We start from the raw sequence: 17,613 nt of genomic DNA, 5'->3' as shown, positions 1-17,613 counted from the left end.
TTAATGGAGACAAAAGACAACAATGGGCCCAGCTGCAGTCGCCAAGGGGAAAGATTTCCTCCGCACAGTCGTCCTGGATAAATATGTGTCCAAAGAAATACCTCACGCAGTTTACTGTACAACTACCACACAGATAAGAACAACAGCTCATGTACTTAACCCAGATCCACCGGCAAAAGGAATCCATTAGTCTCATTGTGCAGCATAAAGTGCACTTCATGGGGGGAGCCACTGGATCCGTGCACATGTGCCTCTCATTTCCTGCGGCAGCACAGGATTATCCTTCAACATCCTATTGTAAAGTTTACCAGGGGAGAGTTTGCACATATTAAAGCGCCCTGAGAGAAACGCAAAACAATGTAAATGCAGGCAGCTGCTCGCCGCCAACGCTGTACAGTAAAGCCTGGATGTAATATATAATATAAAGCTATATATGTAATATCATAGGCCTTTTTGCCTGTTTTTTGACCTGTCTTGTGTTTTGGATACCGCTGTTGATTTTTGCCTACCTTTTTGTTTACTGACCACCTATTTTTGAATTAAGCCCTTTATCCTCACACCATGCCTCTGAGTGAGTCCTGCATTTGTGTCCTGCCTTTTTGTGCCTACGACACAAATCTCCAAGCACTCAGAGAACTACATGTGCACATGCAACAAGATTTTGGGTGGAATACCTTTTTTTCTCTCTCTCTTCAGCATTTTGTTCTGTTTACAGCTATTCCACAGACACATTCATGTGTGCACTTTGGAAGACAGGTGATGATACAGTGAGTGAACACTATTGATGCCAAATTAGATGCATCACATTGTTAGTGTTTTCACCATGCAAACTCAAGTAAATGACAATTCTTTTCAGTGTATTGTCTTTATTTGAAGAGCTTTTTAGCTGTACGATGAAGGGACATATAGGGCACAATCTCTGCTACCCTTCTCCTTTTTATTTTCTTCCTGCTCCTCTGTTGAACTGTAATGACAAACAAGCACATTTTAAACATTTATATGAAACATTATTTTACAGTGTTTGTCAAACTTCTCATTTTAAGACTCTTCTGACTTTATATGATTTAAATATACATGTTTGAGTGTAACTGCAACAGTCCTCACTTTTTTCGCAAGGCTTCGTTTTTCCTCCTCCCACTTCTGTTGCTCTCCTTTAGTGTAACATGGGCCCAGAGGTTTGTTCTGGTTGTGCATTATCATCGGCCTGTAATGACAAATGAGCACATTTTAATCAAACATGTTCATGGTGCATCACATTCAAACCCAAACATCTGCTGCTAACAAAATGAAGCCAACACCAAAGTGCCAAAACCTGCAGTTCCTAGACTGGCCACTTGGTGACATGTCCAGACAGACTTGGATCCAAGCCCAAAGTCAGACTAACCTGTTCTCTTTTGTGTCGGCATAATGACCTCTTCCAGAATGAATGGCATCCAGATGGCCTTTATGGATTTTCTCCTCTGTCTTGATCTTCTTCTCAAGTTCTTCATGAGTCTAAAGAAAATAATGAACAAGCACAGAAAGACAATTTTAACAGATTAGAAATCTGACAGTTTCATAAATACAGGTCAGGTCTGGGAGCATGTGCTGGTCCTGAATCAGATTTTTTTTTTTTTTAAACATGAAATCAATACCAACCTTCTTGAATTTGGATATATGGGGGTAGGCCTTAGTTGGTCCTGTGTCAGTGACTTTAGTGGCACACTCCATCTGAAAAGGAAAAAAACATGTTCAAGTCCACAAATCAGAAGATAATAATAATTTAAGAGACACTGTGGGAAACTCTTCTGACTTTGTATGATTTAAAAATACATGTTTGAGTGTAACTGCAATATTCCTCACTTTTTTTGCAAGGCTTCGTTTTTCCTCCTCCCACTTCTGTTGCTCTCCTTTAGTGTAACATGGGCCCAGAGGTTTGTTCTGGTTGTGCATTATCATCGGCCTGTAATGACAAATGAGCACATTTTAATCAAACGTTCATGTTGCGTCACATTCAAACCCAAACATCTGCTGCTAACAAAATGAAGCCAACACCAAAGTGCCAAAACCTGCAGTTCCTTGGTGCTGTTTTTTTTTTCTTCATATTAATTCTGCAAACGTTCTGTTTATCTGAGATACATTTGGTTCAGTTTTTGAAAATGTTGAAGGAAAGAAACATGTCCAGACAGACTTGGATCCAAACCCAAAGTCAGACTAACCTGTTCTCTTTTGTGTCGGCATAGTGACCTCTTCCAGAATTAATGGCATCCAGGTGGCCTTTATGGATTTTCTCCTCTGTCTTGATGTTCTTCTCAAGTTCTTCATGAGTCTGAAGAAAATAATGAACAGACACAGAAAGACAATTTTAACAGATTAGAAATCTGACAGTTTCATAAATACAGGTCAGGTCTGGGAGCATGTGCTGGTCCTGAATCAGATTTTTAAACATGAAATCAATACCAACCTTCTTGAATTTGGATAGGTGGGGGTAGGCCTTAGTTGGTCCTGTGTCAGTGACTTTAGTGGCACACTCCATCTGAAAAGGAAAAAAAACAACATGTTCAAGTCCACAAATCAGAAGATAATAATTTAAGAGACACTGGGGGAAAACTGGATTTGCATGATTTAAATATGTACAAATAACATAATTTCTAATGTTTCTTATTAATAGAAACATATTTCAGTGTAACTGCAGCAGTCCTCACTTTTTTCGCAAGGCTTCGTTTTTCCTCCTCCCACTTCTGTTGCTCTCCTTTAGTATAACAGGGTCCCAGTGGTTTGTTCTGGCTCTGCATTGCCATCGGCCTGTAATGACAAATGAGCACATTTTAATCAAACATGTTCAAGGTGCATCACAACATTTTTTTTTACCTCCGCCAAGGAGGTTATGTTTTCGGTCACGTTTGTTTGTTTGTTTGTTTGTCTGTCTGTCAGCAGGATAACTCAAAAAGTTTTGAACAGATTTTGATGAAATTTTGTGGAGTGGTTGGAAATGACAAGAGGAACAAGTGATTAAATTTTAGTGGTGATCACGATGCTAACGCATTAGCATGTCTAGGGCATTTTCAATGTTAAAAGTTAGCATTAAGCAGTTGCAGCTGTCATCACATTCGGGTGCATTTGTTTTGAAATTGTAATATTTCTTAAATTTATTTTTGTTTATATATTAATAATCTAATGGTTATTATATACAATTTTAGAGAAAGAGACAAAAAGAAATAGATCACTGTGCCAAGGAGGGAATCTCTTTAGGGTCAGTGACCCTATGGCCTTGGCGGAGGTTTGCACTCTCTGAGTGCTTCTAGTTTACATATTGATTTTGCAAATGTTCTGTTTATCTGAGATACATTTGATTCAGGTCTTAAAAACTGTCTAATATCAATGTTGTAGAAAAGAAACATGTCCAGTCAGACTTGGATCCAAACCTGTTGTTTTGCATGTTGGGTTGTTGTCCTCTTCCAGATTTGATTGCAGGCATATGACGTTTGTCCATGTCTTTGCCTTCTTCAGTCTGAAGCACATGTTAATGAACAAACACAGAAAGTTCATTTTAATTAACAGTAGAAAATTAACAGTTTTTACATTGTCAGGTTAAGGTGATTATTATTGATGTAATTCAGTTTTTAAGTACAATCATATATTGCTCCTTACTGTTGTTTTCTTGTTACTGCTTTTGCTGTCCAATCTGGATGTGTTTTTAAAGCTTGACTCGTTCAGTAGAATGCTGTAATGACAAATAAGGACATTTTAATCAAACATTTGAATGGAGTGTCATTGTCCAGTCCTGTTTTAACATATCACATCACATGACTGCTTATGGACCAGAGTCATCACATTCTTCTCATCCGTTCAACACCTTATCTCACTGGTTAGCGTCCAAGTCTCACACCCATACGGGATGCTGGGGTTATAGTTGGGGTTAAAAATAGTGCCTGAAACTTGACTGCATCATGAAAATGTGCCTTTTCGTGACACTACCATGAAACAAAAAAATAAACAATGTGAGGCTGTCGCTGTGCACATTACATCCTGACACCGAATGCCAGTCTGGCACCATGGGGATGGTATTCCAGTCCTCATGGCTGAGTAAAACCTTTTGACACAATTACACTGCATTTCCTACATGCTCCTATAACAGGAAGAAACAGTGGCATGTGTCCTGGGCAGGAAGCACCAGCCTCACATGTTTAAACTTGACAAAGTACGTCTGCGAACTCTTGCCCCAGCAGCAGCTCCAGCTGCGTTATAATGAGCATTTATTGTGTCTGCAGCACAGCAAAACCGCTTCAAAGCCAACCGGATTCCACCGGAGCTGTTATACAGATGCCGCGTAAGAAATCCGAGGCCGTTCTTCTGTGGACGAATGGTTCTGTCTTTTGCTCCTGACAGCTACGCGAGCTTGTTGTTCTCTCTCTCCTGAGTTGTTTTAATAAAGTTGTGCTGCAGGAGTAGCGAGAGAAGATTAATGGACGCACGGGAAGTGTGGCAGTTGTGAGAGGATGCAGGACAGAGCGGGCCAGCAGCCATCTGTTCCCTCTCCTTTTACAGCTCTCTTAATGGAGAAGCAAACCAAACAACGTGGATCTGAGCCCTGCAGACAGGAGCACGCGCACCCATACACGCACCCACACATGCAAAACGTCACTTTATGTGACAGAGATGAGAGCTCGGCTTTTGTCATTGTATTCCCCCTTGTTGGGCATGCGTTTTTGTTTTGTTTTTTTCTACCTTTCAGGGAAATAAAGTTGGGTGTGAGCCACGGCTGTGAGATTTAGATGAAAGACGCAGCCTGGATGGAACGTGATTAAGAGATATGTTCTTGAGGCAAAACAGGACTTGGCATTGGCTGAGACAAAACCTAATCAAATTAAAGCAAAACATGGCTATTGTTGTGGAGTGTGTTCACTGAGCTGTGTTTGGTGGGGAAAAAAACCCCACAGAAGATACGGGCTGGTGTCTGTGCAGCATCACCAACGCGGTGGTTTTATTCAGATCTACACTCAGGCACTGACTAATGACGGTTGTGCCCAATGATGCCTAAAGCGCTTTATAGAGCTGTCTGGGTTGTAAAAAATGTTTACTGTGATGGAGCTGAATGGCTCACTGAAAGAGTATTATGTTTACAAGTTATTGTTTTAAATTAATTCACTCATCAGAATTGTTAAAATCTCAATCCGCCGAGCACGGCCGCCTCCAGGTCAATCTTCTGTCAACTGTTTTGTCAATTATATATTTATTAACAGCATGCATTTTCATTTATTTATTTTTTTTAATTAAGGAGGGCTCGCCTGAAAACAGAGAGCTGCACACAGCCTTTGGTCCTGCAAAAGGTCCACATCATCTGCAAAAAGCAGTGATGAGACCCTGAGCCCACCAAAGAGGAAACCCTCCTCTCCACGACTGCACCTCGATATCCTGTCCATGAATATCACAGACAGGATTGGTGACATGGTGCAGCCCTGGTGGAGGCCAACCTCCACCAGAAATGAGTCCAACGTACTGCCGAGCAACCGAACACAGCTCTCACTTTGCGATTACAGAGATTGGATGGCCCTGAGAAGGGACCCCCCCCTCACTCCATATACTCCCGCAGCACCTCCCACAGTATCTCCCGGGGTACCCGATCATACACCTTCTCCAAATCCACAAAACACATGTAGACTGGGTGGGCATACTCCCAGGCCACCTCCAGGATCCTTGTGAGAGTAAAGAGCTGGTCGGTTGTTCCACAACCAAGACGGAACCCACATTGTTCCTCTTCAATCAAAGGTTCAACTATCGGCCGAACCCCCCTTTCCAGCACCCTGGAGTAGACTTTACCAGGTAGGATGAGTAGTGGGACCACCACCCAGTTTGCCACTCCTTAGGCACTGTCCCAGACCTCAACGCAATGTTGAAGAGATGTCTCATCCAAGACAGTCCCTCCACACCCAGAGCCTTCATCATTTCTGGAAGGATCTCATCAACCCTTGGGCCTTTGCCACTACGGAGTTGTTTGACTACCTCAGTGACTTCCACCAGGGAAATTGATGAAAATCCTCTATTGGAAATGTGTACCAATTTTCATCTCCCTACTCCAAAAAAAACACCTATGGGGAGGGGTTTTTGAAAGTTTCAAGGGGGCGCTATTGAGGCATTTTGCCCCGCCCATTGGCGACGCCCCTATGAATTGTAAGAGTTTGTCGTGCTCGACCTGTGTATCAATTTTCATGATGATATGACAAAATTAAAGCCGTCAAAAAGAAGAACGTAATTTCATGGCGAATGGGCAATATTCGGCATGCCGCCACACGGACGCCGTTACTCGTAACTTCACGGCATTCATTGCATACGTTCACCAATTTGTTCTGCATGTTTTAGAAGTGGAATGAAGTTGTTTGGGTTAAGTATGTGACATCAGGACCGCTTAAAGTAAAAATAGAACATTTCCCGCCACCACCGGGGGGCGCTATGGCGCAGGTGGGAACTTAAGATATGTAGACGTTCAGGGCGGAGCCCTCATCATGTCCAGCAAGTTTGAAGGATCTACGATGAAGTATGTGGGCGTGACAGCCGTTCGAAGTGAAATGGCGTGCTCCGAAAAGCTCGCCAAAGTTTGGCGACCACTAGCAGGCACGCCTCTTGACTTAATTAGAATCTTTTGATAACTTTTGATCACCATTGTGTTGTGATGATTTTGACCAAATTTGAAGATGATCGGGTGAAATCCCTAGGACGAGTTCGTTCAAATGTAAGTAGTGGAAATGGCCAAAAATGGCAAAAATTAGCTCAAAATCGAAACTTAAAATCAAAATGGCCGACTTCCTGTCGATATTTCACCATGACAGTAAGACACTTTTTCGTGCGTCCTGGCATGGTAAATATGTGTACCAAATTTCGTGAGGCTACTATGAAAAAAGCCCAATGCGGAGGGGTTTTTGAAAATTTCTAGGGGGCGCTATTTTGCGATTTTTCTGCAACCATGTGCGATGCCCCAAAATATCGAATTTCAGATCCGGCCGGACAACTTTGGAAAGTTTGGTGAGTTTTTGAGCATGGGAAGAGGCTGACATTTCGATTTCAAGAGTGAGAATAATAATAATAATAATAATAATAAACAGCGCAATTACAATAGGGTCCTCGTAGGACGTTGCCTACTCGGGCCCTAATAATTATTGCTGGGGCACCATTTCAGTGCTGTTTTCATTAAAACGTCATCTATTATTACACTGATCTATTATTATTGCACATTGTTCATACTGTTATGGAATTTCCCACACATACAATTATACTCACAGAGAGAATCATAAACTTACCTGTTCAGTTAATTATGGCTGTTTCCAGAAAGAAATGAAGTCCTTGCCTCATCCTATATAGGGAAATATATTAATGTACAGAACTTGTCACTTTATCTTTACTTTAATGACATTAAAGTGAAGATAAAAAATCTGGGGCAAAATAACTATATAGTTACTTTTAACTCAGAATTCTCTTTTGCCCCAGATTGAAGTCATTTTATAATTATTTTTATTTCAGAATTCACTTTTTTCTTTCTTGTTTTTTCTTTTTTTACTTTTATCAATTGAATACCAGAATGATTTTTTTTTTTTTTTTGCCCCAGGTTAAAATCATTTTGTAATTCTTTTATTTCAGAATTCTACACTAATATGAACTTTTTTTTTTAAACACATTTGAGAATTTGTGACTTTAAATGTTGGGAAGATATGGAAAATGAAAATACAAAAATAAAATAGAATACATTGCTCTAAACAGCTAAGGGGTCATTTAAGGTTATTGCATTTTCTTCACCAATCAGGGAACCTGGACTTGTCACAAATTGATGAAAATTATATTTGCCACTTACTAATGCCAATTTTGAGAGATTTTTCATTTGATTTTTTTTTCTTTTTTTTTTAAGAATTGCCTTCTTAAAAGAGATTTACCATATGGTACCACAGATAATCTATATTATAGATAATGTAATTGTTGTTGAACAGTTATGGAAATTCTTCTCTTGTTTCTTAGTTAGTTTCATGGTATCATCACCTGTGGGTGTTTGATGGAGTGTTGGCTTGCAGACACTGCTTGCTGAAGGCTTTGGTGTCCTCACAGCCACATCCTGAACTGGCTCTGTATGAATCCCCTGGGAATGATATTAACAAGCAGCCATGAGTGGAATAGTGTCATCATGCTTCGTTGTAAGAAGTCAACATCAAGTTTGTAAAAAATCTAATAGCCCAAAGTCCATTTTTATTTGTCTCTTGGCTCATACACAAATTATTTTATAAACCAGTTATTGATTAATTTGCTGGGTTTTTTTTTTGTTGTTGTTGTTGTTTTAACCTCCCTTTAAATGATGATGGATGCTGATTTAAAACAACAACAAAACAAACAAACTGTTAATACAGCAAACACAGAGATGTGTATGTACTGTAGAAACACTTATACTGTACTATGGATTGTTTATTCAGGGAAACGGGACACTGCACACACATTATAACATTAACAGTGTTTATATCTGAGCTGATGCTAAGCTGGCTAACTACTAACCTTTACAGTTGTAGATGAAGTGCTTAAAAATAGGGTAAGTGTATCCATTAAGCCCATGTACCCTTTAACCCCACTTTCAACTTTGATGTCAGTTTACAAGAAAATGAAAATATATATTTTGACATCCATTACTTTATCCAGTCAAATGGTTTGTTACTTCCATGACATTTTTTATTGCATAAAAATCACATTTTCCATTGTTGAGTTAGCCCCACCCCAAAGTATACAGTCTCGGGACCCCTGACTAGAAGATACCCAAAAACTTTGGTGTTTTGGGACCTGTCAGATGTCATTCATTTTCAGCAAATTTCAGCCACATCTTTGGCAAGTACATTAACATTATATCAAATAAGAGGCAAATGTACTAATTTAGACTTATAGATAAATAGTATTTTGCCAGATTATACGATTTCCCTTCAAATGGAAAGATGAGTTCATGAGTTGGCAAACATAGCTGATCTCATGCTAACACACCTAGCCCTGTTAATGCTACTCTGCCACAAGAAGTAAGGTTGTCAGCTGCAAATATTAAGCATTTTGTTATTCATTTAATATTGATATGTAGATAAATGCATCATAAATTGTTCTGTGGCGCTGATTAATTTCATAAATTAACTTTTTTTTTATATAGGTGGGCTTAAAGGGTACATCCCATCAAAAGGCATTCAAACTACAGTGAGCACATGCTAATGGGCAGTGGTGGGCACAGTTCCACTAACCGCTAATTATTGAAGCTAATGTTTTCATTATCGGATTAGCGTTTCAGATAATTTTGAAAACCATCAGCAGTCTAATTATCTTCAGATAAATTTTGGTCCCATAATTTTTAGACCGCTAACATTTATAAAGTCTGACATCAGTGTAGGAGATGGGCAGTTCTATCCTCTGCAAGCAGAGGAGAGCTAGTTTCAGGAGAATCTGCTCTATCCTCTGCAGACAAAGGAGAACTGTTCTCAGAAAAGAAAAAGTAAATAATTTCTTTCAACCCATACTAGTTCACTGGCAGTATACCAAAGTCATCCAGAGGCATACAGTTTTAACTTATGGTTAAAATGTCAACCAAACTAATTTCAGACAAGTTATTTAAATTAACATCACTTCTGAAGTTTTATAAAGTGAAAATATTGGATATGTTTTAGTTTTAAAGTAATGCACTAATTTTGAAGGTTTTAGTGTGGACATACTGTGTCCCTTGCATTATGGGTCTCAGTACATTCATGACAGGAGAAATGCATTTGCGATGCTCTGATCAGGCTCCACACGGACAACAGCATTAAATCCTATTGTGCCTAAAATTCTCGTGAATATATTCTCTGGCTTTATAGACATTGTTATTGTGTTTGTTTTATGTAAAAATGCCAGAAGCAGCTCCGGTTGCTTTTCCATTATTTTCAATTGGAATCATTGTGAGCTGCAATTGCTTCCTGTTTGCTCTTTAATGTTTTGCATTTGTCAAACACTGTTTGTCCTCTTTGCTCAAGAGTAATATATATAAGATGTCTGAAATTCAGTTTGCATTCATTAAATTCCACGCATCTTAAACATAGCAGACACAGACAGATTATTTATTTGGAATATTTGTTTTAGCAGGTTTTCAGTGTCTCTACTGCTATCTCCTGGCCAGTAGTGTTCATGGCAGTATTCGCCCTAAGTGCTGAGCTTCTGGGCACTAGTAGATGGCAGTGTTCTATTTATTTTTACCCCGCTTATATCAGACGGTTGTCTAATCACAACTTGACTTTTGCAAATGCTTTTTGCAAATAAAGACATATTTTACAAAAGCACATTTATATGTAAACACCAACACACACCTCACATTAACGTGTTGGTTTTTACATAAAACGAATGATTCAACCAATCAGTGTTAGCGGGGGCACATTTTACCCATAATCCTTTTGGCATCTGTGTTTGTTACAAAACTTCAGAATTGGTGCATTTAAAATTTAAAGATATATGTTGTATTTTAACTTTGTACAAATGACAGAATTGACATTATGGAGTTATTCTGTCCATTATTAATTTGATTTATAAAAACAAAACCATAAGTCAAAACTGCTTCATTTTCCAAGACCTCTGCCTTACGGCGACACTGCTATATTCTGTTAAGGAATAATGACGCATTTTTTGTGTGCGTATAGAGTTGAGCTTCACTGCTCCTCTCAGCTGCTTCACTGCTGCAAGCTATGTAGTAAACATGAGCTTCCAGCAGTGGGAAAGGCACACAAAGAAAGAAATGCTTACTCATTGTTTGGGATTGTGGTCGGTTGCCTTTAACGCTACCAGAAGCGACAATGGTGTTAAAACTCAAAATCAGCTTGTTAGTAGTTGCAAGTGTACCGGAGACAATACTGAAAGTTATCGGTTAGCTGTAGCTTCCGATAATTTCTTGGGTGGTTTATCATAGCTTCATAAAAGATAACTTTTCAGTTAGCTGATTAGCTGTTATCGAAGCTAACTTTTTGGTTAGCTGTGCCCACCACTTCTAATGGGCTGCGGCGGAGTTTACACCGAGCGCCCTCTGGTGGCCATTTCTGCCCTTTGAAAACATCACCGATACAAATACATGTAATTTGGTCACTTTTCAAAGGGGTAAATGCATCATAAATTGTTCTGTGGAGCTGAATAATTTCATAAATTAACTTTTTTTTTTACAGGTGGTGCTTAAATGGTACATCCCATCAAAATGCATTCAAACTACAGCGAGCACATGCTTCTGTGTTTGCACTGTTTGTCATACATGTCATTTGTTCAAATGATGATCTTGTTCAAAGGAGATTTTTAAAAAATGTCAGTCATTTATAAAATATATTGTGTTAATTATATTTTTATGCATTAATTATTGCATTAAACACATTTATTTGATCCATAAGTGATAAATGGGCTTATTTGGAACACACATGGGCTTAAATTGTACCAATTAAACCCATTCCACTTTTGACTTTATCCCGAACATTTCGCCTTTTGAATTGTAGATCAACTTATTGTTACATATTCAAATGAGACGTAAATGTTATCTCTTTAACAAATGATGTCACTTACAAATTATGTCAATATGTAAATAGCGAAACTTAGATTTTGATGGGCTTAATGGGTGCACTTACCCTAAAATGTATCCTTAGTCCAGTTTGGAGCGGGCTGTGGGAGAGTGTCTCAGTTAAGTGGTACATATCTTGAAACTTTACTCTTGAACGATCTAAAAAAGATTCTGTAAAAAGAGTAAACTTTCTGCGGAGCTTAAACTCGCTGTTGCACTGGAAGTGTTGAAGCACAGTAAACTCTGTTAGTGGAAATTAGCCTGTAGGTGTGTGAAAATCCCCCTTAGGGACGGTGCATCTGGAAAGTGTTCCCAGCACTTCACTTTTTCCACATTTTGCTATGTAGCAGCCTTATTCCAAAATGGAATAAATTATTTTTTTCCCTCAAAATTCGACTCCCAACACCACATAATGAATGACAACATGAAAACTAAGAAATCACATGTACTTAAGTATTCACACCCTTTGCTCAATAATTTGTTGATGCACCTTTTGCAGCAATTACAGCATCAAGTCTTTTTGAATATGATGCCACAAGCTTGGTGCACCTATCGTTGGGCAGTTTTCATTCCTCTTTGCAGCACCTCTCAAGCTCCATCAGGTTGGCTGTGGAGTGTCTGTGCACAGCCATTTTCAGATCTCTCCAGAGATGTTCAATCAGATTCAGGTCTGGGCTCTGGCTGGGACATTCAAGGACATTCACAGAGTTGTCCTGAAGACACTCCTTTGATAGCTTGGTTGTGTGCTTAGGGTCATTGTCCTGCTGAAAGATGAACTGTCGCCCCAGTCTGAGGTCAGGAGCAGGCTTTTATCCAGGATGTCTCTGTACATTGCTACATTCCCTTAACCCTGACTAGTCTCCCAGTTTCTGTTGCTGAAAAACATCCCCACAGCATGATGCTGCTGCCACCATGCTTCACTGTAGAGATGGTGCCTGGTTCCTCCAAACATGACACCTGGCATTCACATCAGTGTTCAATCTTTGTCTCATCAGACCAGAGAATTTTGTTTCTCATGGACTGAGAGTCCTTCAGTTGACTTTTGGTAAACTCCAGGTCGGCTGCTGTGTACCTTTTACTAAGTACTGGCTTCCGTCTGGCCACTCTACCATACAGGTCTAATTGGTGGATTGCTGCAGAGATGTTTGTCCTTCTGGAATGTTCTTCTTGGTCGCCTCCCTGACTAAGACCCTTCTACCTCGATTGCTCAGTTTAGAGGGGTGGCCAGCTCTAGGAAGAGTCCTGATTGATCCAAACTTCATCCATTTATGGATGATGGAGGCCAGTGTGCTCATTGGGACCTTCAAAGCAGCAGAAATGTTCCCCAGATTTGTGTCTTAAGACAATCCAGTCTGGGAGGTCTACAGACAATTCTTTTGACTTCATGCTGTCAACTGTGGGACCTTATATGTAGACAGGTGTGTGTCTTTCCAAATCATGTCCAATCAACTGAATTTAAACAGGATGCACCTGAGCTCAGTTTTGAGCTTCATGGCAACAACTGTGAATACTTATGTACATGTGATTTCTTAGTTTTTTTATTTTTAATAAATTTGCAAAAACGCCCAAACACAAAGTTAAAAGTTGCATCACGGTGTCAAATGTGCGTTTAAAGCCGCGGAAGAAACGAAGCCAGCAAGAAGGAGATCAGAGCTGACTGTACAAGAACATAGAACGCGCATCTGCAGAGAGCAATTTTGCAGATATTAATGGACAAACACAAAGTTAAAAATTGGATCACGGTGTCAAAATGCCTGTTAAGCCGCGGAAGAAATAAATCCAGCAAGAGGAAGCGCTGCGGCAGTGGTGGGCACAGTTCAGCTAATCTGATAACCGATAATTATTGAAGCTAATGTTTTTGCTTGCCGATTAGCTTTTCGGGTAACTTTTAAAACCATCAGCGGACCAATTATCTTCCGATAAATTTAGTTCCGATAACTTTCAGTCCGCTAACATTTTTTTGCTGGTAAAGTGAGCAAAATTTAACGGTCAAAAACGTTGGTGAACCCTAAAGTCAAACATTTTAGTCTGTCTGTTGTGTGTTTGTGGCTGTTGCTTGCTGACGACGTCATCATTAAGCGCACAATGTGTTTGGCCGGTCAATGCAGGGAGCATTGTGGGTAGTGTATTTCAGGTTCACTTTGGGCGTTACAGTGAGTGTTACCGTCTGCTTGACACAGGAAGAAAACGGACTAATTTTAACATTATTTTATTTCTTTGTCGCTGACGGCATAATTTAATCGCCAAGACTCAGTGGGAGAGAGGAAATCTCATGGCACAGCTGTGTTACAGAGGGACTTTCTTTGACACCGTTTTGGATAATCAGGATGCTAGGTTTGGACCAAACCCATGCCAAACATGCACCAACGTCGCGTTAACATGGCGCTACACGGATCATATGCAGCGACACGAGCCACTTGAGACTGGACGGGGCTCAAATGACAGGCACATGTGAGGTAGTTAGAGACACATACAGGTGCCTTAGTTGCGGATATGTGGTAGCTTAAAACATAGATCATTCTTCAAATAACCGCTGACACACCCGTACGTGGCTCAATATTCATGGCTTATTATTCGGTGGGATCGAGTCCTGAGTCATGTTGTCATGTGTCTCATTTAGAGGTGCTGTCTTGGACAAACTGCAAGACTGTAGAGGACTTGGTCAGTTGAGACCATATCCCTGGTGTGTGAGCGTACATGCACATGCACACGCAGAGCATTGCAAAGTTAGCTTGTCTGCATACATGAGAAGATGACTGAGGAGTCAAAAAATATTTTTTAAAAATGCACTTTAGTTCTGTTTGCAAGGATTTTGATTTTCATTTTTTAAATAAATTGTAAAAGCTCCTTTCCTTCAGGAATTTCACTTTTTTTTAATTGTTACTGTGTTGTGATTTGAGTGCAGCTAAATCTTCTGTCCAACTGTTTGTAATTAGCTTTGTTCCGAGCGATCGCAGACCGTGTCACGTTAAATGACAACAAGCCTCTCCGTCTTTCTCCCAGTGAAGACATCTGTATGACATGATGAAGTTTCCTCTCTGAGTATCAATCGTGTAATTGAGCTCCAGCAGAGGGAACGTGACGCGCACACAGAGGAAGCCAACAGCTTCATTTAGTCAACATCACTCTTTTCTTTCACTCTTTTCCTCCCTCTCTCTGTCTTTTCTTTCTTTCTGACACAATCTCCTACCTGTACCTGGCTTTTACATTAAATTTGTCCATCAGCTGTCTTTCAATCAATCAATCAATCAATTTTTTTTATATAGCGCCAAATCACAACAAACAGTTGCCCCAAGGCGCTTTATATTGTAAGGCAAGGCCATACAATAATTATGTAAAACCCCAACGGTCAAAATGACCCCCTGTGAGCAAGCACTTGGCGACAGTGGGAAGGAAAAACTCCCTTTTAACAGGAAGAAACCTCCAGCAGAACCAGGCTCAGGGAGGGGCAGTCCTCTGCTGGGACTGGTTGGGGCTGAGGGAGAGAACCAGGAAAAATACTGTGGAGGGGAGCAGAGATCGATCACTAATGATTAAATGCAGAGTGGTGCATACAGAGCAAAAAGAGAAAGAAACAGTGCAAAAAGAGAAAGAAACAGTGCGTCTTTAGATGCACTTTGGCTGAAATGAGCGCATGAGCTGACATATCTGTCACTGCTCAGAGCACCGTGAATCAGGACTCGGATAAATGTAGCGCCAAGTAATACCAGACAACATATTCATCCTGTGATTCGGTCCCACATCTCTGCTCAAGTCTCTGCTGGAGACCAGGAACCAGAGGAATCCCAGCACTGTGACTATTTTGAGACATACAGAGATGGAATGACCCTCTTGTTCTCCCAGATCCACATTAGGAATCCTGGCGAGCACAAGAAGTCCCTAACAAGCCCAATAAAAAATGTGGAAGAAGAACAGTTCAGTTGCATGGATGTGCAAAGCAAGGGAGCTGGAACACCCAGAGTACTGCCGTGCAAAATGACGCACTCTTACAAACAATCCTTTGTATGTAGGTCCCAAAATCACTTGGATTTCATGTGAATTCCATCCATCACAGTTTTCCATCACGAGCCAGGATGAAAATATGGAACAAAACAAGCTTTGAGCTGCACAGTGCAGTTCATGAGGGAACTTTGTTTGGAAATTTCTCTTGAATTTCTCACTTTTTTTGGGGGGGCTATGATGGGCTCATAAAAAAAAAAAATGCTCAGAAATCCAGCAACTTCTGCCTCACATGGGGTGGATCAGACCCAGATTCAAGATTTCCTTTATTTGTCATTTCTTATGCACTTTCCATATGTAAATAAAAAAATAAATTAAATTGTGTTTGTGTTACATTTGTCCTCAAAACATAACATAATAGGTCAATAAATGCATAAAACTACTCATCCACAAAAACACAGTGCAGAGCAGCATAATAAATATTAGATAACAGAATAAATGCAGTAAAACTGGCCTTCGATGGTCACGAAGACCATTTTTTTTCTTTATGTAATATTATTATATTAGTGACAAAAATGTAGGAGTGGGGTACGGTTAGTTAAACCTAACGTTAACGTTAACTTTACCTAAATTCTGGGTCTTTTAGTGAAGCTTCAGGCTAGTGGCCGGCGATCACCTTAGTATTTCCTGTTTTTCTTGTTGTTTAATGCTGGCAAATTATACAGTATTTTTTGTCTTTCTGTTGCCTGATTCTGATGGGAGTTGTATTTGTGCTGGAGACCCTCCTGTCCTGTGCACCAACAGCATTTCCTGTATATTCATTTTGTGAATTGTTTCTGTGAATTGTTCTGTAATTTATGTCTGTAGCATGGCCCAGGCAGAGGGTCACCCCTTTGAGGCTGGTCTGCTTGAGGTTTCTTCCTCAGACGGAGTTTTTCCTTACCACTGTTGCTCTGGGGGTTAGTAAGGTTAGACCTTACTTGTGTGAAGCGCTTTGAGGCAACTCTGTTGTGATTTGGTGCTATATAAATAAAAGTAAATTGAAATTGAATAGAAATTGATGGTAAATTTAAGGAGAACCTGACATGAGGAGGCCAAGGTTTCCATGCAGGCACTTTAGCTGAGTGAGAGCGTTGGGGGCGTTTAAGGGCCTTTACATTATTTATATGCGCTAATGGCGGCTGGCTGTGTGTGAATCAGCAACAGAACAATCGGCTAAAATAGACCCACAGCTGTAATCAAGGCCATATGTTTTGCAGCATTTTTACTCTTCTCTGCTAACTGCGAGGTCAATTGGAGTCCGTTTAGTAGCATTTCAGACTCTTACAGTAGATTATCTTCTTTTAATGGAGACAAAAGACAACAATGGGCCCAGCTGTAGTCGCCAAGGGGAAAGATTTCCTCCGCACAGTCGTCCTGGATAAATATGTGTCCAAAGAAATACCTCACGCAGTTTACTGTACAACTACCACACAGATAAGAACAACAGCTCATGTACTTAACCCAGATCCACCGGCAAAAGGAATCCATTAGTCTCATTGTGCAGCCCTTAAAGTGAGCGTCACAGGGGGGAGCCGCTGGATCCGTGCACATGTGCCTCTCATTTCCTGTGGCAGCACAGGAGTATCCTTCAACATCCTATTGTAAAGTTTACCAGGGGAGAGTTTGCACGTATTAAAGTGCCCTGAGAGAAACGCAAAACAATGTAAATGCAGGCAGCTGCTCGCCGCCAACGCTGTACAGTAAAGCCTGGATGTAAACGCTATATATGTAATATTACAGGCTCTCTTTCATGTGGCTGAAATAGGAACAATATGAAGAGAAAACATGGTGAGAACAGCTCTGCAAAGCCAAGTGTGTTGGTGTTGAACAAGTGGTGCGGTGGGTTTGTTTGCGGCATTAATGAGAAACCCATTATCAGAAAACTTGGTGGTCAGTCTGTAAAATAAGATGCCTTTTCCATAAGCTCCGCCCTCATTCTGTACCTTCTCTATTTGCCTTAGTTTTTCTGGAATGTTGGTTTTGTGTTTGCAGTTTTCTGTTCTGGGTATATTTCTGAATAATGTGTGTTTAATCCAGTGATTGCCAAAGTGTGGGCAGCAACCCCCTGGTTGTCCATGAAGGTACTACAG

The sequence above is a fragment of the Thalassophryne amazonica genome, chromosome 14 (genome assembly GCF_902500255.1).
Source record: "Thalassophryne amazonica chromosome 14, fThaAma1.1, whole genome shotgun sequence".
Lineage (NCBI taxonomy): Eukaryota > Metazoa > Chordata > Actinopteri > Batrachoidiformes > Batrachoididae > Thalassophryne > Thalassophryne amazonica.
The sequence above is the reverse complement of the archived record's forward strand: the minus strand, read 5'-3'. Positions refer to the sequence as shown.